This window comes from Arvicanthis niloticus, chromosome 4, assembly GCF_011762505.2.
Source record: "Arvicanthis niloticus isolate mArvNil1 chromosome 4, mArvNil1.pat.X, whole genome shotgun sequence".
Lineage (NCBI taxonomy): Eukaryota > Metazoa > Chordata > Mammalia > Rodentia > Muridae > Arvicanthis > Arvicanthis niloticus.
The window spans coordinates 64,577,543-64,603,577 of NC_047661.1; the positions used below are offsets into that span (position 1 = coordinate 64,577,543).

A 26,035-nucleotide genomic window follows, 5' to 3' on the forward strand; every position below is an offset into this window, starting at 1 on the left:
GTCTTCCCAAGGGAGTCAAGAGGCCCTTGATTGGGATCCTAGTTGTTACTCCCTCCACTAGATGCAGGTGATCTTGGGAAATACTAGACTGTATAAGAAGAAAGCAGGACTCCATGATACAGATTTCATAAGATCACCATCCATGATGGGGTGGGACTTTGCAGTGATGCATCTGTTTGGGGGTCACTCATGTTCTTGTACGTAATCCCTCATCTATAAAATCCCCATAAACTCACTCTCACCACATTGGCCTGCAGTATAATCATACTTTGGTTTGTCAGTGGTGCCCACATGGAGTGGTTGGTGTTTGTTTTCTCTTTCCAGGAAAAGTTAATATAGTAGGGCCTCAACAAATCCCTGATAGTGCCACCTCCTTTTATGGTCCAATTGATGCTTCTAGTGTTGCCAGGGAAACAGGAGGGGGGGGGGAGGCAAAGCCAACCCTGAGGGAAGCAATGGCCTCCAAAGTTACCAAATCTTATGTAACCATATAACAGTCTAATGTCATGAACTGAGACTCTAAAATCATTTAGAATATGGGGCAAAGTTGATGATATAACCAATTTCAACCGTGAGCATCCAGAAATCCAATTTCAAAGCCATTCTGTTAGCTAGAGGATTTGGTGTCTGGGCTCATGAAGAACTTCCAGGTAGGGGTCCCCACTCAGAGATAAGAACATGAAACTCCCTTCTGGCAACCCTGGCCTCTGGTCAGAAAAAATCAAAGCCATTTTCAGCTTCTGGTCAAAGACAAGAATGAAACTATTAGCCTTTTGGGTCCTTTACCTTAAAGTGCTTGGGCAATTTCTATCCTCTGTTTTCATCAACTAACCCCATCACCTATCTCAGTGTTTCCAAAACATCATGGTGTATGTCCTAGTTTGATCTCTGGTCTGGGGCTGTGATAAAACATCTAACCAAAAGAAATTCAGTTCAGAAGGAAAGGTTTTATTTCATCCTACAGATGAAATAAATCTAGGCACCTTAAGCAGAAACCATTGTGTGTCTGTGTGTGTGTGTGTGTGTGTGTCCTTCGCAGGCCTGCAGAGAGTCTATTTGTGGGAGTCAAGAAAGCAGTTTGGTTCAGTGTGACTCAGTAACCAGCATTGGTGCAAACTTCCAGAACCTGTCACCGAGTGGCATATTTAAGCAGAAGACAATTTGGTAAAAACTTTTCTAATGATAAATAACATTCATAAATCTTTTGGGGGAGCAAAGTAAGCTAAATAAAGACTGGATGTGACTACATCAAAACTCTTTATAAAGTACATATGGCACCTTCCATAAATTCCATAGATTGATAGGGAAAAAAGCTTTTGTTAAGAGTCTGGAAGAGGGTTTTGTGTGGTCTCCAGCCACACAGACAGTGCAAAGGTCACCAGGCTAGAAAGCATGCCTACTCCCAGCCTTCTGGACAGATGACAGGTCTTGCATTCCTTCCATTGAAGGAACAACTCTGTGCTTAACATTCCAGATCCCCCTTATCTGTGAGCACAAAGATCTCCATACCCCTACAAACCGTAAAAGAACACTGCTCACTGGCTAGTTCCCTGCCTCACTCTCTTAAACAATCCAGACCTGCTGCCTAGAGATGGCGTCAGCCTCTCATACCAACGAATCAAGACAATCTCTCACAGCCATGGCCATAGGCCACTCTTCTCTTAAGGTTGTCTTACATGGCTCTAAGTTGTACCAAGTTGAACTAACTGGATAGATTACTGTTTAAGTTTTTGATCTTTCTAAATTTGATATGTTTGATAAGTTACATTTTACTACCATTTTAAGTTAATTTATTCAATTTGAAATGATATGGCTACATTCCCTCTTGGAAACCATTCAAATTTCTTTCTCATGTACTATATTCTCATGATCTTTGTTTTTCTATTTTTTTCTTATTGACTAGTAAAAACCCTTTATTGCTGAGAAAATGAAGCAATGACTCTTGCTATATAAGTTCATTTTTCTTCTAACAGTTTCTGCTCTTATATTATCCCCTCTCTATCTTATTACTTCATTGTATATTTGCATTATATTATTTATATGTAAAGGCCAAAAGAATAAAAGTCAATATTGAGTGAACCATAAATACACAGTTTACAGGATGTATTTAGGGGAAAAAAAATCTGAAGTTGGAATGCCCTTTACCTGGCAATTATTTGAACATCAGAAGATGTTTCCTCCTCTGGTTGGTTGTTGGGCACTTGGTTTTCTTTGAATCCTTGCTCATTTGCTATCAGTTAATGTCCAGACTCAACAAAAGTTTTAAACTGATGTTCATACTATTTCTTTCCTCTTAACCCAGCAGTTCTCAATTTGTGGGTTGTGACCCCTTTGTCAAATATAGAGAGACTCAAAATGGAATTACCCTATAAGGGGCAGCAATGCCCCTTCTAGACATCAGAAGCTAACAAAGAGCCTAGCACTAGGAATGGGTTCCTTTTTTTGGAGTTGTTGGCTAGTGTGACCCCACAGGCCCCTCAACATATCACGTTATTATTAATGCTGTTACTTAACATCTAGAGCAGTGGTTCTCAACCTGTGGCTTGTGACTCCTTTGGCAAACCTCTATCTCCAAAAATATTTACACTATGATTCATAGCAGTAGGAAAATTACAGGTGTGAGGCAATAATGCAAATAATTTTACAGTTGGGGGTCACCACAACATGAGGAACCATGTTTTAAAGGGTTGCCGCCTTAGGAAGGTTGAGAAGTACTCTCTTAACCCTTTCCTTCATTTTTCTCCAGAGGACAGATCATTCTGTGTCTATACTCTCTAGACTCTTAGCTCATCATTTGCCCCTGAAGCAGCTCTCTGGTCCCAGAGTCTTCCCTCTCTCCCAGGACTGATCTTCAGAGATGAGACCCCAGGGAGAAGCAGCTCCTCTACCCATTGATTTCTGTGAAGAATCCACGTCTCCAAGTCATGAAAAAAGTCCATTTGACTTTAGCAAACATGGCAATGATTTGTGGGGAGCAGCAGAAATTACTCTGTAATTATGCGTGATTGATGTGTGATTTCCTAATGAGCTTAAGTGAAGAAATCATCGTTTTGTGATAAATGCTTTATATCTTAAGATGCCAGCAACACATATCTAATAAATTCAATCAAATCACTCTCGTTTCTGCAACACTTACAATGCTGGTTTTCTCTACTGCTTTACTGCTTTGGGTGATGGAAGACCCTGAACAGGGCCACAAAAACCTCATTATGTTGGTACTCTTCTTAATATGATCAGAAATGAATTTACCTTGAAATACATTTGCACACTGTTGTATGCTAAGCCTCCCTTTTCAGAAAATTTTGTGTTTCTTGGAGTAGTTTGTCAAGTTAAGAGCATTTGTCCCCGGAATGAGTGAAGGCATTTTGAGACTGTTATTTGGGCTTCTAACCATGTCCAGACAGGTTTAGAAAAACAGTGCAATAATTAGAATATGTGTTTGTTTTCACAGAAGTCATGATGAAGCACCTGAAACATAAAGCTTAGTGTCATTCCTGGGTCACAGGGCAGCAGTGGCAGAAGCTATCAAGAAGACCTTAGGACATATTGATAAATGCATCAATTCAGGGCTCAGAGTCTGAGCTACCATTGATAACTATCTGACCTTATACATTCTCTCTAAGCCTCAGTTTACTTGTCTGTCAAATAAAGATTGTAGCGACTTTATTAGAAGAAATAAACTCAATAAAACATATAAACACCACCATTGCTAACACACACTGAGTTTTTTAGCCAGCTGTTGCTTGTTAAAAGATTATTGATATTTTCAAACACGGGTAAATACTGAAATTTATAGCTCCCAAGCATTTTCCCAGTGTCCAAGAAAAATAACTTTTATTCACCAGATGTAATTGGCGTCTCGGAGGCTTACACTGAATAAGTTCACCCTTTTTAGTTCTTTCTTGAACGCTGGCTAGCTGGTTCAACTCAACTGTTCTGGCTTAAACTCTTCTCCAAGCTGATCTTGGCTTCTCACTAAATTGCTCAGCTTAGAAAAATGGCCTCTGAATTCTATGAAATGATCTGCAGGGACTGCACAAACTGAGCGGAAGCACAAGAACTCAACCAAACTCCACTGCATCCAACGGAAGTGCACTGAACTGAGCACAGCTGAACACCACTGCATGGCCGGAACTCAACTAACCTGTGCCATCTGAACTGCCCTCTGCTCCTGACTCACTCTGTGCTGCTCTTAAGTGCCCCCTTTCCTGTCTGTTCTCCTAAGAGTTGGGCCTGTCTTATCTGTGACTCATTCTGTCAAATCTTTGTTTGACTCCTCATTTTGACCCTAAATTAGACATCATTGTTTAGAATTAAAAGTGTGTACTAAGGGTATGTTGTGGGAAATATTAAAAAAAAAAAAAAACCAAAAAACCAAAAAACCAAAAAAACAAAAAAACGACATCCAGTCCGGCTTGTTCCCAGTATGTCTATATTCCAGCCAGAGCGATTAAAGGTATATGGCATGTTTGTATACCAGCCAGATCACACAGACCTAGGTCTTTGTATATGATTCCCTTCCAATGGAGTCATGTTGATGGATTAAAATGCATCAATCATATTTCACTTGAGTTGTGTTAAAATTTGGGGTACAATAAACCAGAGCTTAAATTGGTTTTGAGACTCATTAAAATTAGCAACAGTAGATCATGAGCTGGTAGAATATACTAGAATCTAGATAGCACTGGCTGCCCTGTGGTCCCTTGTAAAGGGGCTGGGGACGACTATGATAGGCATCCATTATTATTATTTTTTATAGTATGTGACTCTATCCTTGGTCATGGCTATTGTGACAAACATAGACCCTTAACAAAAGGCTAATTGATAGGCTGACCAGTTTACCAGAGGAAACTAGACTAGACTAGTCATATTTCTTTATTTGTAACTTTAAAAAACTACAGTTACATAATTGCAGCCAAGAGATGGAGCTGGACCAAATGCTATAATATAAGTCTGGACAGAAGTTACTAGAAGGGAGCTAGGGCAGTGGGCAGAGAAGCTTTTGTCAGAGAAAGAGGCCACAATGAACTGGTCCACTTCAGGTGCTGCTCTGGCCACTGATATTCTATTGTCTCTACACAGTCTCTCAGGCAGGCCCCTCTCCTAGACAGGGGCAGCTTTTCCCATACTCTCAAGTGGGGGATGAGGTGCTGTCAGGTGGCAGAGGAATGAGTGATGGAACGCAGGAACATCGTCGTGGAAATCGCCACTAATTGTTCTGCGAGAAACCTTGTCATCCCTTTATTTTATAAATAATAGGACAGACCTTGTAAATTGCAATGGTGAGCTTGGTTTCTGAACACAAGTGAATAAAAAAGATGCAAATTCTCAAGGTATTTGATTCTAATAGAATTCAATGAACTTAAACTTCCATTCAAACAGAGAACCCCATTGTCTGTTCAGACAATTGGTATGCTCGTTGGTTCTTCCAAGGACATTAAATAAAACTCATCTCAGTAGTCCTTTGTTGGAGTCTGCATAGATTTCACAGTGGCTAACATTCTCCTTAATAAAGAGACATCCCCTCTTTTCCAATCTCTACCACTGCTGTGATAATTCTACAGTACCTTTCACTTGAACAATCTTTCACCAAACAATACACATTGTGTATATTTAAGATACACATCGTGATGCTAAGGGGTACAGATAGATAATAAAACGCTTATTATAGCGAAGCAAATGAACTTAACTGGACTCACATAGCTGTTTCAATGTGTGTAAAGCAAGAACAAAGACAACCTACTTATTAGGGGCTGTCTTGGGGACAGTCCAATACTCTTTACTTTAAAACTCAAGTTGTGCATTAGACTCTAGACCTATTGCTCCTACATATATTCTACTTGTGTCCCTTGATCTTTGACTCCCTGACGCTCTTTAAGCAGCGGGTGCTCATTAAGTGATCGCTGAATGCTTCTGCCACACCAAAGCGAGTAGCTCCTCACGAGGGCCGATGAGATGGCTCAGTGGTGAAACGGAACTGCTACACAAACCTGATAACCTGAGTTCAGGCCACAGAATCCGCAGTGGCAGGAGAGGATCCACTCCCAAAAGTTGTCCTCTGACCTCCACACATGTGTTTCGGCATGCACATGCATGCATTCAGATACACAGAACACACACACACACACACACACACACACACACACACACGCACACACACACACATAAAATGTAAATCTCCTCAAAAGTTTCATTCTTTTAAAAATGTTTTTGTTCTTCTACATATTAATTTTTCTGTTTAATTATTATTGTTACATGTATAACACATATAAAAGTATAAATACAACCTGCCAAGTCCGTTTAGTGCTGCTTGTACGTGCTGACTACTTATTATTGAATAATCATGGGGGGGTTGCAGTGGTTTGAATTAGATGTCCCCCTTGCCTTGGGTAATACTTGGTCCCTAGTTGGTAGCTATTTGGAAGGATTACAGGGTGTGCTCTTTACAGAGGGGTATGTTGCTGGAGGTGGGCCTTGGTGTTTCCAAGAATGCAGGCCACTCCCAGTTAGCTCTCTGTTCTTGTTTGTGGATTGAGATGTAAGCTCCTAACTGCCGCTCCAGCCTGTCTGTCAGCTGCCATGCTCCCCGCCATAATGACAATGGGCTCTCACCCCTCTGGAACTGTGTGTCTAAATGAACTCTCTTCTAGAAGTTGCTTTAGTTATAGTGTTTTATTTCAGCAACAGAAAAGTAACAAATACACGGTTTATCCCAGGGGAAGATTAATTGGCAGTTGTTACTAATTGCATATAGCTCTTCATCTAGGGACGAGGCCCTGTGAAATTTCCCCCACCCACACTGGATGTTAACTTGTGCTGTCACTGTTAAGGTCCTGTTTAGGAACCCATGTTGTTGAGATTTAACTGTAGCGGCTGCCTATATAAAAGACACAATCTTGCAGCTGATATTTTGGTCTGAAATTGTAGAAGTTCCTTTTGTAAACAAAAGGAAACAATTTATCCTTTAAAAAAAAACAAAACTGTTTTTCTGTGGCAAATTTCAAAGATACACATAATTAGACAAAACAGAGCTAGAGACTCCCATATACCCACGGCATAGATTCTAGAACAATCACCTTAGGACCCATCTTGGCTCACACATTTCCTTTATTGTCTCTTCCCTCATGCTGATTTGAAACAAATTCAAAATATCATACAGCTTCATTTAGTAATATTGTTTTGTACTATGTAAACTTAAAAAAAAAAAAAAAGAATTATTTTAAGGGTCACCGAAATGGCTCAGCAGATAAAGGTGCCTGCTCCCAACCTTAGTGACCTGACTTCAGTCCTTGACACCCACATGGTGAAGAGAAGTTGTACCCTAAGAAGCTGCCCTCTGACCGGTACACATATACCGTGGCAACACATATCTGTGCATACCTGTGCACACATGTGCACGCAATACAGACCACACACACATAGTAAATAATTTAATTTTAAAGGTAATTATTTAAAAATAAAACCAAGAAGTCATTATTACAAGAAAAGAATTTAATCATTACTTAAAATTGCCAAATACCCAGTGATTAATTCCCCCAATGTCTTATCTATACCTTGTTATAATTTCTGCTTTTGGATCAAGTACAAACAAGTCGAAGAACTCACAGTGATGGGTGGATGGTCCATTCTGTTTTAACAGTCCACAATTTCTCCGTGTCCCCCTTTCCTGCCTCTTGCTCTTTCCCCACAGTTTCTGTGTGGAGCAGGCCTGTTGTCCAGGTGTTACCTAGTCTGGATTCTTCTGACCACACCTCTTCTATTATTTAAAGTGTCCCTTTATGCCTTGCATTTTCACGAAGTTGGTTTTTATATCTAAATTGGACTTTCAATCAGATTCAATCTCATGGCAGCTCTGGGAGGGCAGTGTTTCAGGTGTGCCCACATGTCAACATACCCTTGTATAGCAGAGAACAGGGTTTTTTTGTTTTGTTTTGTTTTGTTTTTTTCCTTTTTCTTATCTTCCTGTGGGTGATACCCATGGCTACCAACAATCACTGGCCAGAGGTGTGATGGTTCAAAGGACTGATCATGTTGATGACCTAATCTCACCACTCCATAGATGAGGTGATTTTAACCTTTGATTAATTATTTGGTTGCCGTAAAGAATAGTTTATATAAACAAGGTAAGATAGATGAATGGTTCAAAATTGTTGGTTTTCAAGTATCCATTACATGTGATCAGTGAGCTTCTCTGTCTTAATTCTTGGATTTAAACCTATTTTAATCTAATGAAACTATGCTATTATTGTTGGCTGTTTTGTTTTTGAAGATTGGGTCTCAGTACATAGAGCCTAGACTTCAGCCTTCCAAGGCTGGGATTCCAGGTCTATGCCACCATGCCTGGCCTCCTGCAGTGTTGATGACCACATTATTTGATCTCTGGCCCAGGCACCTCCTGCAGTTGGTTTCTGATCTCTGCTGACCAGTTTCTGTAGTCTGAGGTTACTCATTTGCTGTCTGAAACAGCAAAACTCTCTCTCTGTTAATCTCTTATCCCAGAACTGGAACTAGTATTCCCCAGAAAGATCTGCACCTTGCCTTGTTGGCCAGAATGAAATTCATCTGATTGTAATTGGGTGGATAAAATATTCAAGTTTCTCCTTTCTATACAAGTTCTCAGTTAATCCGGTTATTAACCAGTTCATCTTTTACATGCCTTTATCACATATTATGTTTCAAGAAATTGGGCCTATTTCTGCACCATTGCTATCTAACCATGCACTAACGTCACATTGTTACATTAAATTACAGGAGCTCTCAAATATGCCTTTCATCTTCCAAGTTTTCTAGACTATTCTTGCTATGAAACTTGACTAAGGATCTCTGTCTCTTCCTTGGAGTCTTATGCCAACTTCCCAAGGTAGCACCTTGTTGATGTGTTAGAGGTGGTGAGAGAAAACAAGAGAGCCTTTCTTTTTCTTAAGAGTGGTATTGGTAAACTGTGGCCCATAGCATGTTCATTTGTAAATAAAACTTTATTGAACTATGGTTGTACTCAAAGGTTTATATGTTGTCTGCAGTTGCTTTCATGGCAGAGTGGAAGAGTAGTGGTGGTCAGAGTACTTGAACAGGCAAGGCCTAAAACATTACAGTACTGTCTCTGACCCTTTACAGAATAAAGTTGTTACTCACCTTACTGTAACACAGTCACATAGAAACATCTTCTAGAGAGAAGGCCACGACCAACCAGTGTGCATTCCCTGGTCTTTGTTTAAAATACAGGGAGAGGAGTAGTGCTGACAGAGGCGCTAAAATATAGAGCCTTTTCTTCCTTCTATGCTTCTCTGTTTGTTACATTTTTTTTTAAATTGGCCAGTCAGTGCCATTGAAGTAAAGAAAAATTTTAAAAATCCATTTATTAACATGATTTTACCTTTCATCTTTGTATTGTACAAAACCTCATTTAAATGCAAATATTAGCACTTAACTTGTATACAGAATCACTGAAATCACACAATTCATATTTTGTGTAGCTGCTTAAAAGAGAACAACACAGGCAAACTGGGAAGGTGGCAAAGAAGGACAGTCCCCAAGCCATAGGATGGGTCCATCCTCCAGCATAGGAACACGTCAGAGGCAGGTGCACACTTTCAGAAAGGGTCCAGATTCTTCTGCATAGTTCAGAGCATGTAACATGATGTTTTCACTCCAATGTCCAGTTGGAGTTCATGCTAAACACCAGGTCAAAAGTCACAAAATTAGGGGTTTCAAGATGGAGACCTGGGTCACTGACTATCAGGTGAAGCCCCAAGGCTGGCACCATTTGTCATCTAGGGAAACCAGTCCTGACTTCAATCAATGTCAGCAATGCTACATGGTCTATCAATCCTACAGCTCTAAGGGAAATGTGGGGGAGAGGTGGTGTGGATATTTGGAGAAGCCCTATACATGCATGCTCCTCTATAATAACACCTTAGAAGGGCTTCCATCTGTTTAAGTCTGGATTTTTTTTAATTATCATGTTCTTTATTCCTTTTTTATCTTGGTAATATTCACTCAACGTAGAACTTAAAAGTCTTTCCTGTCTTTCACCGCACAGTTCAGTGCTGTTAAACCCATCCATGTTGTTGTCAAGCCATGACCATCACCCATCTCCAAAATGCTTCATGTTCTGTAAAGCTGAACCTGACCCCACGAACCAGCAACACCTTATTTCCTCCTTCCTTCGGCCCCTAGCAATTGCCTTTCTGCTTCCGGTCTCTGCAAAGCTGACTGCCCTAGGAACCTCATTTAAGGGCCACTGTATGTACATTGTGCGCCCTTTTTACCACGAGCTTATTCTGCTTAGCAACATGTGCTCAAGAGGTCACCTGTGTTCTAACACGGGTCCCACTCTCCACTGTTTTAAAGGCTGACTAACAATTGCGTGTTCATATTCCATCTTGTGTATCGACTCCTGTGTGGATGGACATTAGAGCTGCCTCCGTGTCTGGGCCATCGTGAATCTCACTGCTGTGAACACAGGCGAACAGTTTATGGTCTCCTTAAACCTGGTTCCTGCCAACTGCAACTTGATGGAGCTCTATAGAGACTTTGTAGCGACTCTGAGAGCAGAGCCTCAGGGACCAGTCCCAAGTGCCCTTTATGACTCACCGCTGGTTTGTTGTGCGACCTGCCTGGGCTAGCGGCAGCAGGGGAGCAGGCTTCTCCTCCTCTTCAGGAAGAGAAGCCACTGTAGTATTATTTTTCTTTGTTTCTGGGAAACAACTTTGCTTTGTTTTCTCCCATTTGAGTCTTTGTTTCACCTATGCAAATGCGATTCATCTTGCAGTGCTGGAGAAGGGCCCTAAATAACATAATTACTCCACCAATCATCTACTTGGCTCCTGGAAATCATCTTTTTAGTGAGGTCGACTACTGTTGCTTCAGCTCTATACAGACCCCAAATAATGAGCAAACTTCCTTTCTTAACATGCTAATTAGTCTCTGAAACCAGTTTTCTTTAAAGGGGTGATTTAATTGGATATTAAGTTTGCAATTGAAAGATTAGATTATGAAATAAACAAACATATCCATCTAATAGGTCTTTGGGAAAAAAAAATCTAAGTATTCTACTCAGGTTTTTCTGCTAAGTGCAAATGCATTCAGCTATGTGTTTAATTCTCTGCCATTTTGCTGAGTTTTGTAGCTCTCGACCTGAATTCTTTCCTGGGCTGATTCCAAAGAAAATAATCTCAGGGGGCTGAGTATGCTTGGGGTCCTGTGCATGCTGGCCCCCAAATAACCTTTTGCTTAAAGACTTTACCTGGATAAATGAAATTCAAGGAATGTTGAGAAACCATTTTGAAATGAATAATACCGAAACAATTCCAAGGGGTATAATTTTGGATGCATTAAAGGTGATGGTGAGAGAATACGTTTGCCTCACTGTACATTTAAAGGAAATCAAAGATCAAAACAGGTGCAGGTTGCAGAAGGAAATTAAGAAATGAGCAGTACATCATAGCTCTTCCCAAATCCCAAATGATGCTTTCAGAAAATTATCTCGAGGCAAAGTAATGCATTTTTAAATAGAAGTGAATGTAACCCCTCCTCCAGTTTACCAAGTGGGCTTCCTGGGAACTGGAAATAAAGATGAGCAGCTCTCCAACTTTATATTTTAAAAGGTACAAGAAAGCAATGATCATCTCCCTTAAAACAAGGACCCATTTGGGAGAGTGGTCATGCCATCAGGATGCCAGGCGTCTTTAAACACAGGTGCCCAGGGCTAGGAGACAGAAAGGAATATACATCATCCGCATCATCTGCATCATCCTCATCATCCACATCATCTGCATCATCTGCATCCCAGCTTTGCATCACCAGACGGAGCCACCCAGCCAGAGCACAAGGACCAGGATGTTGGCAGAGTCACCATCATCACATCTAATGCTATTCTGAAGGAGATAATTGAGAGTGTAGCACCTTATGTGGACATTTTTATATGTATAGGTTCTTCTGCCCCATTTTCCCCGTTTTTGTGAGTGCGTGCGTGGGTGTGGCATGTGTGTGGCATGTGTGTGCATGTATGTGTATATGTGCATGCATATTTGCATGAGTGTATGCATGCACGTAGAGGCTTGAGCTTGAGAGGGGATCGTCTTCCAAGACTTGTCCACTATATTCATCGAGCTAGCTAGTCTCTCAGTCAGACTCAAAGCTCTCAGCTGAGCTAGCCAGTTTGCTATGGGAGATTCTGCCTCTGTCCCTGTCTGGCCTTTGAGGCTGGAATTACAGACAAGAGTGCCATGCCAGGCATTTAGGTGTGTCATGGGGATCTGAACTCTGGTCCTCACTCTTGCAAGACAAACTCTTTAACCACTCAGCCATTTCCCCAGCCCCTCCCCCAACATTCTTTAATAGTCAGTTGATACAATTGCCACTGTCACCTCTGCACTAGGTATACTCCAAGAACATCACTTCCTAGTCTTTAAAGCTTAGTCATGAGGGCAGGGGCTATAGCTGTGCTACAAGTGTACAGTAAGCACGTGGTGAGCACAAGTCCCATCCCCCATGCTGAAATTTGATACAGTCTGTTACAATATCAAACACAGAACAATAAAATAAAGCTTGATAATGGATTTCCATAAAGATTTTATTCTAGAAGCAGTGATGTACTAAAATAGTCTGCCTCTATTATTATTTTTTGTTGTTGTGTGGATGAATTCTCTTTATTTTCTTCTAGAGAAATTCATTGGAGCCCATTAGTTATTGTCTACTCATTAGGAGGCTTAACAATAAACATTAAAATAACGACAAGGCTTTGTGAAGCAGCGTGGGGAGACCAGGTGGACAGAATAACAGCCCCCGTTTGAGTTTTGAAGTTGTCTTCTCATGCCGCTAGTTTCTAGATCTGACAGAAATAACACAATTATGCTTCAGAAAAGAACCTATGCCTTTTATACACATTGAAACATTTTCTGACTAATGTGCAATGCTTTGCATCTGCTGCAAGGGTCACACAGGCAGGTGACACACTGTCCATGAGGTCACACCATGGAAGCTGGCCATGGACACTCAGGGTTTGCTATGCTTGTCTCCTCTTGGTGCATGTTTAAGAGTTTCTGTAACTTTTTTTTTTTTCTTTAAAAAGTATTTCTGGGCTGGAAGAAGAGCCCAGCCAGCTGTGAAGTGCTTGCTGTACAAAACATGAAGACTCGAGTCCCCAGAACTCAGGGCAAAATGCCAGATGATGGTGGCATGCACTTGTAATCCTCACATCCGGAGGAGGAGACAGGTGGACCCTACCCTGACCAGGCAGCTGAAGGTGAATGAGATACTGTTCAAAAACTCAGAGGAGATGGCACCTTAGGAGGGACACTGGTTGTGTGTATGTGCACCTATAGACACAAGAACATAAACACACACACACACACACACACACACACACAATTTCTCTTTCTCTCACACACATACACTCAGACTCACCTTTTTCTTTTACTTGTATTTACTATTTACTTACTGTGGGCAGGAGGCTGAGTGTGGGTGTGCATGCAAGCCATGACAAGTGTTTGGAAATCAGACAACTTGTGAGAGTTAGTTTCTCCTTCTCTCTAAGGGACCTAGGTAGGGGTCAAGCTCAGCCAGCAGCTTTGGCAGTGAGTCCTTTATCTGCCAAACCACTTTTCTAGTCCCTGGTGTCACCTTAAGAGCCTTTTCTTTTAAAATGTTTATGAATGTGTCTTTTGTATATATATAAGCATTTTGTCTGTATACATTGTAAGGGCCCAGAGTTTGCCGAGGAATGATACCCCAGACTCACATAGCATGTAAGAGCAGAGAGCAAGCGTTTATCTGCAGAGATCTGGAATGCAGTGGTCTGCCATATGCTGGGATCTGCAGAGATCTGGAATGCAGTGGTCCACCGTACACTGGGATGGGAGACAGATGTGTGGACTTTGCAGGGTCAATTTAAAGCCTGTTAGGGTAGAAGTGGGTGACTTCTACCTTTTTCCCTCCTTGATTGGTTGGCTCTATCTCCAGGAGTATAGGTGCCTTTGGGATCAAGGTTTTGGGGGAGTTTTGGGGTCTTTTTGGAACTGTTGGTGATTGACTATTTTGGTTCAGGCAAGGTGGTGGGGCAGCTCCTGCCAACTCCTGATTGGCTGCCCATGAAGGGTGGTTTTTGTTTTTTTTTTTTTTTTTTTTGTTTTTTTTTTTTGTTTTTTTTTTTCCTGGAACTGACTTGTTTTGGACTTTACCCAGTTCTGGAAAACAGAAACTCAGGCCTAGTCTCCCAAACTGCCATGGAATCAGCCTGGTTTCGGGCACCTCAGTCTTCTCACATAAGGACATCACAGCCAGTGAGTTGCTTGTGCAACATACGTTTCCTTTTCTTTCTCTTCACTCTGTGTGCATTTGGATTCATTAAGTGTCTCCCATCTCCCTACATATGGCTAATCCTTTAAGGCAGAAAATAAATGGAGAAACAAGCCGTCTACTAAAGGTTTGTTTATCGGGTGTTAAACAGAGGTAGGCTCTCTATGTAGCTAAGATATGACATATAATTCTGCCGGGTGAGAATAATTTTTTAAAGTTCTACCTCACAGAAGAGGAAATTGAAGTTGGAGAAATTAATGATTATGCTGGTCCTCGTGGTTTAGAGTGCATCAGGTGGCAAATTAATTGTACACTGAACTCTAGCCATTTCAAAGAAAGGAGATTTGTTAGCTAAGCTGACCTGGCCCTAGGGCTCGGAGGCAGTTTTATCAGAGCGTTGATCCTTGTGTCTCTGGCTTTTCAGACATGAGCATCTCCCTTGTACTGACTCGATACACAGCTTGGCTTCCCTCATCGCAGTAAAAAAGGCAGCAACAGCCCCAGGTTACCCAGATCAAGGTAACGAGGAACTCATCTCTTTCCAATGATGAACCAAGTCCTAGGGTTCATTTAGACAGAGTTAACTTGTTGCTATGGACAGGCACACTTCTACAAACAAGAGAATGATGTAGCAGAGATGGGTGAGGATGGCGTAGTTTGAATTAGAGGGTTGTTGTGACAGACGTCAGAGAGAAACGACTTCAGTGGAGGGAGGGCTCAGGCCAGCCTACTGGTTCCAAGGTTTTAGCTCATAGGCATTTGGTTTTATCACTATTGGCCATTGGTGAGCTAAAGCAGTATGGGGGAGAAAAAATGGTGGAACAGGGCCACTCATTTCATTGTGGCCAGAAAACAGAAAGACGGGGAGGGTCCGAGGACAAGATATATCTCTCCATGGAAAGCCGCTCATAACCTACTCTCTCCTCCTTTCCCAACAATGCCTTCATATTATGCATCTATCAAGGGATCAATCCATTAGTTAGGTCAGGGCTGTCAAGAGCCAATCACTTCCCAATGATTGGATCTACAAGCTGGAGTCCAAGCCTTCGACATTTGAGCCTGCATGGATAATTTATATCCAAATTGTATCATTTCCCTCCTTCCTCCAAAGACTAGTGTCCAGTCCATAATACATAATACGTTTTGTGCATTTCCAAGAGTTCCTATAGTTTATTTGACATGGGAAGCCCTGAAGGTCTGTTTTTTTCTAGAGGAAGCAATGATGTTTAGTGACTCACAGGACTTTGTGTGTCTGTGCATATGTGTGCCATGTGTGTCTGTGCAAGCATGTGCTGGAAATGTCTGATTGGTATTATTTTCCACTGAGTACCACTGAGTTTCCGAATGGAGGCAGGGACACTCCGTGAATGGATGCTGGCAATCCCCACCCACAGCTGCCATGAATTGAGTCTTAATTTTTTTTTTTTTTGTCTGTGCTCTTCTGTATCCCTTTTGTGTCTGACAACCTCTTCCTCTGTGTAATAAAGGACCACTCCAGTGCCCTAACATCGCTTGTTTTGTCTTCTTTGTTCACTACAATGCAGGTGTGTGCTATTTATGAATTGCCTAAGTAACAGAATTGAAGGCAGGTTATTTGTAGAGTCAAAATTTGTTATTTGTTAGGCATTAATCAATACTAGAGTCCAGAAACAGACAGGGGATGGGATACTGACTATCCAAGGTTGCTAGGTTTGGGAAAATTAATCAAACTACATAGTCACGTGACTGCTTACATGTACATCTCAGTCTTTTTCTTTAATTTTCAAACTTAAAATTCTCTCTCTCTCTCTCTCTCTCTCTCTCTCTCTCTCTCTGTGTGTGTGTGTGTGTGTGTGTGTGCGCAACACTACACATGTGTGTGGATATCAGAGAAGTACTTTTGGAATTTACTTCTTTCCAGGAGCCATATTTTTTCTTCTACCCTGTTAAGGCAGGGTCTTTATTTTATTTATTATGTCTTAAAATTACCATCTTATTGCTTTTGAGACAGGTTCTTAATATGTAGCTTTGGCTAGAAGGCAAGGCTGTTCTTGTTTCTGCCATTCTGTGTACTTCAGGTTAGCTAAGGTGGCCTAGGTGCCTCTAGCTAGTTTTCCCATTTCTTCCTCCTAGTTTGCTATAGTACTGTTGGGATTTAGATGTGGGCACTGTATACATTTTTTTTTTTTTTGACATTTTCACTTTGAAGCTCAGATTGGCCTTGAACTTACAGTCTTCCCACCTCAGCCTCCCAAGTGTTTGGATTTCAGAATTGGGCTGCCAATTCTGCAACCTGCTTCTTTGTGTAGGTTCTGGAGCTTAAACTCAGTTTACCAGGCCTGCTCAGTAGCAGATTTTACCTGCTTAGCTATCTTGCTGGATCAATTGTTTTCCTTTTAAATAAAAGTGCTCGGAGACACCACCTGCTCGTATCCTTGTGGTGATTGATATCTAGGGGGTAATGATCACTAATGGACTCGGATGAACAGAAGCCAACTTGCATCTAGGTTCCATGGGATTTTAAACTTGGATGGGATCTGAGAAAATGATGCAAATTGATCCATTGTTTCTAGTAGTGGACAGGCAGGCCCTGGGGAAGTAGCTTGTTTAAGCACTCAGAGCCATGTCTGAGAGCTGGCCAGTCTAGCTCCCACTTCTAGCTAGAGCTCAGAGATGTACAGCCAGAGACAAAATTCTGGGGTCAGAAAAGGCAGACTGCTGGAGACAGGTGCTGTGTCTGCTCATGAAATTCTCAAGTGGTTTCTATCGAAGATGAGGAGCTATTTGTTTTGGTGATCACCTACTGATCCCAAGCCTGAATCTATAACTCTGTCTTCTATAGGGTCTTCCTTCTCCCATCAGAAGGTCACCTTGGGCTGGGGTTATGGCTCACCAGTAAGGGGTCTGCTTAGCATGCTTGAGTCCTGCAGTGGAGCTCCTAGATCTTCAATGATCAACTGAGTTTAGGAATGCAGACAGGGAGGGGAAATGTTTCTCCAGTGATTGATAGATGCTGCCTATGCATAAAAAAAATCTTTTAATTTTCTTTGAAAGTTTGAAACAGAGCTCATTTCACTTATGGAAATGAGAAACAAGGTTATGGCCCTTTCTGCTGTCTACTTTCTTCCTCCAGGGAAATGGGATGCTGAAGGAGGCCTGAAGGATAGGATCAAGGCTCTCTCTGTGCAAGAATGAAGAGCAATAACAAGGAGAGCATGCTCTAGAGGTCAGGTAAGTCTGTTGGCCTTTCTGATCTCCAAACTAGAGACCAAACTGTCCTCAAGAAGATATCTATATGCACGTAGTAAGATAGCTAGAGTGGGGTAACTAGTATTGGGAAGTCACACTGTATTTCACTTACTGGCTCCTGTTATCCACTACCTGTTCTGCCTGGAAGAGGCTCATAAAATAAATATCATGGGTCGTCTGAGCATTGGAGTGGAAATGGCATAGGTAACCTAGTATCTTAGGTTACAGGTATCCTAGTTTTATTTTTGTTGTTGTGATAAGTAACAACAACAACAACAACAACAACAAAAGAGTAACTGGGGGGGGGGAGGGTTTATTTTTAGCTCAGAATTCCAGGTTACAATCTGTCATTGCAGGGAGTCACAGAATCAGGAATTTGAGACAGCTAGTCTCAGCACACTCATGGTTAAGGGCAGAGAGAAACAAAAATGGCCTACTTGCTCACTCTGCTAGCTTTCTTCACTCACACAGTTCAGAGCGTGGCCTAGGGAATGACGCCTCTCACAGTGGGCTAGGTCTTCCTACATTCATCTCCTGCAGACATGTTCATCCTGATCTAGATAATGTCTCATTAATATTCTACTCCTTCTCCTTTTAAAGACAGGATCTCACATAGCTCAGATTGACCTCAGAATTGCTATGAAACTAAGAAAGACCTTGAATTCCAGATCATCCTGCCTCTGGCTCCCAACTGCTGGAGTTACAGGCATGTGCCACCACACCCAGCTCTGCACTGCTGAGTCCAAACACATAAAATTATTTTTGGGAAGATGGGAAAGGAAGAAAGAGGCAACAGAAGAACATGATGCAGTAAGAAGAGGAAGAAAACTTTGGATAAGGATGAAAGTAAATGTAGTTCTTGCTTGGGCCTAGACAAAAGGCAAAAGGCCTTTGGGGAGGAAGTGCTGAATTTCACAGACAAGGAAGAGAAATGACTTTAAGTAAGGATTGAAATAGGGAGAGAAACTCATAACCTATACTGACTGTTCCACAAAATAAGTCCTATGTATAGTTGATTAGTTTCTATCACCGTAATTGTCCCTAGTGGTGAGTAGAGATTACTACCAAAAATGTGTGTGTGTGTGTGTGTGTGTGTGTGTGTGTGTGTGTGTGTGTGTGGTGGTGGTGGTGGTGGTGGTAGTGATCCTGTCTGTCATAAAGCTTCTCAATCCTATCTTGATCAGGTGAATAATCACCTTGTTTGGCCTCCTGAAGGTTGGTCATTCAGATTAGAAGGACCAAGGAGAGCTTCAAAAACTGCCAAGTTGTCCATGACTCCAAAACTACTTCAGTAGCCAGGGACCCAACTGGGATTTGGAAGGACATAGTGAACAGCACTTTGCTATCCTCTGTCTCCCCTCTGGACAGGATGGGGATTTGATTTCTGTCTGTGGTTGTCATTGAATCCCCGGCGTTGGCTTGTCTCTCAACAGTGGCACCTTGAGGAGGTGACAGCCAGGCCCAAGTGTTCCTTTCCCTCCCCTTCTTTAACCCTTCTAGCTCCCCACTCCCACCCTGTGAAGCTCTGGGAAGTTTGGGGTTTGGATAAGGCTAAGTCCTCTCCCAGGGTCTGAAACACAAGAGTAGAGCCAGAAATTGTCCCCATCTTATACTTCTGGTCACCTCTCTCCAGCCCACCTCAGGCCACTGTGTTGGTGAAATAAGATACCCTCAGAAGATTTCTTTCTTCCACTTCTGTGCCAGCCCATTTTGGAACCCTTGGCCATGGTCAGCCCTTTCTCCAAACTCAACTCAGAGATTCTTGCTGCTTGCTGAAACCAAGTCCATTCTCATTCCATCAGACTATTGTGTTTCCTAGAGTCTTCTAAGAGCAGAGGTCCTCAGGCTTTGAGGAGGAATAGGTAGTTAGGGGCTGGCGGCTGTTTGTGTTTTCACTGGTGTCTAGAGCTTACCCAAGTGTTCACTTGACATGACTATTTATGGTCACATTTTTATTATCCACCATCATGTTTCCTCATTTCCAAGACATTGAGTTATAGAAAAAAAAAAGTGTATTTTGTGTGGGTGTCAGAGAACAGAACTTGAACAAACTGAGCTTTAAGGATCTAATGGGCTTTTATTAATGATTTATGAAGCAGGCAACATCCATTCTACAAAACAGACAGGGGCTCTGCAGGGCAGAAAAGCTGGCTTTTAAGATATAGCTTGAGCAAGAACAGGGAAAACCTAAGATAGTGGTCCCCTTAGCCTTGGAAGGTTTGTTCCAAGCCTACCAGATGCCTGGATGCCTGATGCCTATGTGCACTGTTTTTTTTCTACCCATGCTTTTCTATGATACAGTTTGATTACTTAGGCAAGTAAAAGATTAAGAACAACAAATAATAAAACAGATCAGTTATAACTATGTGTACTCTCTCATTTCCTACTTCCTATTTGTGTTGTAGTAAGACTTTTGGAACTTGTTTGACTGTGAAAAACTGTGGGATGTGGGATCTTGAAAATACAGATGAGGGGCAATTGCCTGGAGTGTACTGGGTACCTTCTGCATCCTTCAGTTGCTTACCTGGTTGGGGGAACATATGCATGCATTAACAGGTACACATGCATTCATGCAACACACACACACACACACACACACACACACACACACACAAAATAGAAAAAAGATGCTGGTGTATCTTTGAAAACTCTTCTCTTTATATGAAAATGCTGCTGGATATTTGAGCCTCCTCCCCTATCTATCTATCCTATTGTATGAAGTTGTGAGTACATTCTCACACTGATGTCTCTCATCTTTTCTTAATTATGGAAAATTCTTATATATGAATTATATATGATAATATGTTATATAACATATGATTGCATATAACATATATTATTATATATTATATATTGTGTAATTATAAATTAATAATATATTGTATATATGATTATATATCATATATTGCATATAATATATAATATGTATATTATAAAATGTTATATATCATGTATATTACTTTGTTAAATGTTATTTCTCTGCCACATTTACTTCTAGAATCCCTATTAACTTCTCAGTGCATGCAAGCTCCCGTTATCTCGTGCTGCATCATAGACCACCAACATGCAGGGACAGTAATTTATTGTTGTCTTTCTCATGGTTCTATAGCTTGATTAGATTTGCTTGGTCTCTTGTGTTGCTGAGGCTGGAGGTCAGCAGCAGCTGTGATTATCTCAGGCTTGCTTGACTTGGACATGCAAGCTGACCCAGACTCTCCCAAGGTATCATACAGTTGCTGACAGCTACAACAAGAGCTCAGTAGGGACAGCCAACGGGCAGAGCCACACACAGTCTTTCCATGTTACATTGTTCCCTTCATTATTTAATGATTTTTTTCCCCATCGCCACAGTATTTTACTGGGCTCTGTTATTGAATGCTTGAAGGGACCCAGTCAGAGACAGCTGAGAACTTTTAAGATATAGCTGTGGAAGACTCATGCAGCGCTTCTACCACATCCCATGACCAAGTAAGATATTAAAGCCAGTATAGATTTCAGGAGAGATGGAAGGGACACCTCTTGGCTAAAGAGTAATGTGTGTCCAAAGAGAATATGAAATAGAGACGGTCATCATTTGAGAAAAGCTGTCTCACCGTGTTCCTAGATCAGCTTTCATATTCATTGCTATCCTTCAATTCACCAATCATCTTGGTGACTACATCCGATCTGGATTTTATTGTGTATTCTGATTCTTTCGTTTTAATGAGTCTTTTTGTTTATGATCTTTGTAATTGGTTCTTTTCCCCATTCACTTAAATGTTCACAGAGCATTATCTGCTTTTGTTTAATTATTTCTTCTTTTTTAGTACCTCTTTGAACATCCTAAACATGACTGTTTTAGCTAAGACAATTCATCAACTTGAGAGATATTTTCGTGTTAAAGTAGATAAGTCTCTATTTTAGAGACATTGACAAAATAGGCATGTGGGCAGCTCTTAAGGTTTTATGGTTTATGTGGCTGGGGATAGAGAATATGGGGGCCGCTTGTTCTTAAAGGAGAAACTTGGGAGTTTTGCTAAATTCTAGTCAAGGCAACTGGCCACAAAATGGGCACACAGAACAATTCTTTGTATAGAACAAGAGAGAGGTGCTTTCTATTGTAAGGACAGGCTGTAGGAAGGGAGAGGAGTCTTGAATGAGTATGCTGACATGGGTGTGCCCATGTGAAGGACTCTGATGCCTCAGCCACATGGGAGTGAGAAAGCCTGCTCTGGGTGAGGCTCAGATGTTGCCGAAGCTTCCTTCTCTCAGGTCTAAGTGCGAATGCAGGCAGTCTACAGAAAATGTCCACCGGTGGTTACTGCCTAAAGATGACTTCCCTACAGAAACTGCACCTAGAAGATTAGCTAAACCTGCCTTTCTGTTCAGCTCTACATAGTAAGGCTGCCTGCTTGTTTCTCTGTGTATAGTAACCCTACCTCCTTGTTCAGCTATATGCAATAATCCTGTATCACTGAGCTTCTGAGAGATTGGAGATTCTCCCTTTAGACAGCCCAGACTACCCAGTCCCAGCTTTCCTGTTTCTTTGTACATGTGTCTGCCATTGCTTCCTTCCCTCGCTGTCCCTTGCCAGGGTTCCGGGACACAAGCTGTACAGAGATGCATCAGCAGGCTTCAGTCATTGGTCTAGTAATTACTCAATAGGTATAACCTCAAGACCTTCTTTTATTTAATCACAGACTTGAAATTTCAAGGATCCCAGGTGTAAGGGTACAGATATGCAATTCACCACTTTGACAAATACCTCCAGGATGCCGTTTTTTATTCCAAAACATCTTCATATTCTACCTACTATTTCCTTGGTCCAAACTCCTACTCCAGAAATAGCCTCAGGAGAGCAGGTAAGAGAAATGACAGAGACCCATCAGATCCCAAAGATATCTCTGTTTATTGCCTTTTCTATCGGTATAAGACAACTTCTAATATTTTGTTGTTCAACTTTTTCCTTCTCAGGTATCGGTAATTCCACCTTTGAGTCAATCTCTGTCTTCTTAGCAACTACCACCATTATTTGCTCTGCCTCATACAGGGACTGAGCAAAGGTGACACTGAGGAGCGGGGTGCACCTTCTACTTCTCGTAGCAGGACAGAGGGGAGTGGAATGCCTTGGTGATGAGCACACATGCAGAAGGCAACTCCCTGCTCCCCCCCAAAGATATTGCCAGGGAAGAATATCTGAGAATTATAGCAAGAGATGCTAGCACCCTCACCCCCAAGTCAGAGATCAATAACATCAAAAACATGACTCAGAAGCTCCCTCAAAAGTTAATGAAGTAATGCGATGTGTCTTCAGATTGCTTGGGAAATATTCATTGTTGAATGAACAAGGAAACAAATTCATCAGAGCTGTCTAACCATAGCAATGGACCCAGCCAGTGAGACCATGTGGGTTCCTGGTATTACTGTCCAGAGGACCCTGTGAATTTGGAATTTATTAATCCTTATAACAACCTTCTAAGTGAATGCTTTCTTATCTAGTTCAGATGGTAGCCTGAGGTTCCTAAGCCTAAGCCAGAAGCTTTAGCTTTAATATATACTACTGTATATATTACTGTATATATTGCTGTATATACTACTGTTTTGGTGTGAGCACCCTGCTGAGTTCATATACAAAGACACTTTGAACAGACTTGGCATTTCACTACATGCTTTCAAATACTGTTTACTATATACTAGTTCCCAATAGAGTGTGTTAGTTAGCTATGTGTGAACACCTGAGGCAATCAACTTATGAAAAAAGCAGGTGGTCTAGAGAGATGTCAGTCGACAAGGGTACTTGCCACTAAGCCTAATGACCTGAGTGATCCCTGGTACCTATGTGACAGAAAGAGAGAATCGATTGTTGCTGTTGTCTTCTGACCTCAACCCTCACAGTGTGGCAGATGCTTCCCTGAGCTACACATACAAAATTAATGAATGCAATGCAATTTTTAAAAATGAAGAAGAAAAAAGGTTTATTTTGGCTCAGTTTTGGAAGCATTGGTCCACAGTCAGTTGGTCCCATGGCTTGTCCTGGTGAAAGATGCCTGGGGGGATGTGGTGGGAGTAAGCTGCTTACCTCCCAGCAGCCTGGAAGCAAAACAGTGAGTAAGTTCTTCTCTTGAAGAAGGAAGAAACTATGGTTCTGTCTCAGCTAGATTTCCATTGCTGTGAACAGACACCATAACCAAGGCAACTCTTATAAGGCACAGCATTTAACTGGGGATGGCTTACAGGTTCAGAGGTCCAGTCCATTATCATCATGGCAGGAAGCATGGCAGCATCCAGGCAGGCACGGTGCTGTGGAAGGAACTAAGAGGTCTATGTCTTAAATCAAAGGAAGCCAGGAGCAGCAGACTGTCTCCCATGCAGCTAGGAGGAAGATATCAAAAAGCCGGTCCCCACAGTGACATACTTCTTCCAACAAAGCCACACCTACTCCAATAAGGGCACACCTCCTAATAGTGCCACTCCTTGGGCCAAACATATTCAAACCACCACGGGTCCCATAGCCCTTTATGAGACATACGCCACAACAGCCTAAAGCATCACAGTAGATCCCACTTTCTAAAGCATCTGTCTTTTCAAATCGTCAAAATGGGGCCAAGCCTTTAGTGCAGACATTTGAGAGCCAAGCTATAGGAACCATAGCAACTCCCAAGGACATTTTCGAGAGACAGGCATCCTTCAGTCTCAGGCTGTTGCATTTACCTGATCAATGAGTTGGCCTCCCTCTCTCATCAGAGAAAGAGCAGAGGCAAGGAACTCTGAGACTAATTGCTTATTGGCATGCAGGGAGAGAAAGAATGTATCTGATAGAAATTTCTGTTCATCCATCATCCTGGGAATGAAATCAATGCTATTCTCTAAAAGTCTCAACAAAAAGCTTTGGCAAATACACATTGCCTGTTGGGGAAAGAGGGGATGGAGGCACCCTGACGCTCTTATTTCGCAAATAGAGAGGTAGGCATAAGGACAGTGAAGTGTATTTGCTTAGTAGAGAGCCTGAACTAGAGCAGGTGCCCCAAGTCACTGTCTCTAGGGAGACAGACCATAGTAAACAAACCAAGACATATACAAACAATTAGACTGAAAACTGCCAGGAGGTGGACAGGAAGAAAAAAAGTTCAGTGCAGCCTGGAGGGCTGGACAGCCCTGGGAGTGTCCTGTAGGCAGAAAGCTAAGGGGTGATGGGAAATGGCTGCTGGGAGGAGCATGTGTACAGGAACACCTCTTGGAGTGCCTCAAAAACATTTTAAAGGGACAGTGTGCAGGTGAAGTGATTAGATGGCTCATTCTGTGCCAGGTTTCTTTTCATCTGGATTTTGGGCATGTCTGTGAGGGTGCATAGGCATGAAATTCATGTCTGAATCAGTAGACAGGCCAAGAGGATGGCCCTCTGTAGTGTGAGCTGGACATCCTCCAACCTACAGAGAGCCCTACCAAAACAAAAGTGCAGAAGATGGTGGCACACTCTTAGCTCTTAGCTAAGATACTTCCCACAGGTGAGCAACCTTGGGGACATTGGCTTAGATGGTAGTTAGAAATTTAGAATGCAAACATTGTGTGATGGCCCTCAGCATAATAACATACAACGTTGCCGGGCAGTGGTGGCGCATGCCTTTAATCCCAGCACTTGGGAGGTAGAGGCAGGCAGATTTCTGAGTTCGAGGCCAGCCTGATCTACAGAGTGAGTTCCAGGACAGCCAAGGCTATACAGAGAAACCCTGCCTCGAAAAACAAACAAACAAACAAAAACCATACAACGTTTGTTATGCTAGTCACACATATGTATCTTCTTGCCTGTGACGGAGACACTGGAAGGAAGTGCGTAGAATGGTCAGGATGGTTGTGAAGAGTTGTGGTATTCTGGGTAATGTCTTTTCTGTCTATTTCTTTATTGTCTTTCATCTTCCCTAATGTGCTTCGTGGCTCTGGATATAGAAGAGTAAACTATGTCTGATGTTGTCCTTTAAAACATGGCCTGGAGTTGAGGGGGTTTTAGATTTGTCTTGACCTTCATATTTTAACTTAAAAACATGAAATAAAATGTACATATAGATTTTAAATATTAAATAGTAGTGTGTCAAATGTTAAAAACTGCTGTGTTTTCCTCGTGCACCCTCCATTTTCATCATCTCAAGGTGAACACTTGCAAGTGTTTGGGGTGTTTTCCTACTTTCAGTTGTCACCTTCAAATTCCTAAACAAGATGGCTCTGGCCTGCCTCCCTGCCTGCCTGCTGTTCCCTGCATCTCCCTCCCCCTCCCTATCCTCTTCTCCTCCCCTTCTGTCCTCTCCCCTCCTCTCCTCTGGTCTCAGGAAGTATTTAAAAAGTGGCACCACCCCGGGCGCTATTCCCAGCTACTCTCTGCCAGCCTCTGCCTCTAGGATAGCCCCTGTCGGTGGTCTTCCCAGCTCCTGTTCGCCTGCCTCAGAGCTGCTTGTCTCTTCTCAGCCATCTACCCCCTGTGGCTAGTTGTTACAAATCCCTTTAACCCAGTAACTCAAAACTCTAGAAGCTTATAATT

General features: G+C 42.0%; 1 long non-coding RNA gene across 1 annotated transcript; it reads left to right on the forward strand.

Moving 5' to 3' along the window:
* Positions 1 to 14,194: 14,194 nt before the first annotated feature.
* LOC143442020 (uncharacterized) lies at positions 14,195 to 25,560 on the forward strand. The gene is made up of 5 exons (XR_013109891.1): positions 14,195 to 14,282; positions 14,723 to 14,817; positions 17,411 to 17,508; positions 22,206 to 22,367; positions 22,480 to 25,560. It is a non-coding gene; the product is annotated as an uncharacterized LOC143442020 (long non-coding RNA).
* Positions 25,561 to 26,035: the final 475 nt, after the last annotated feature.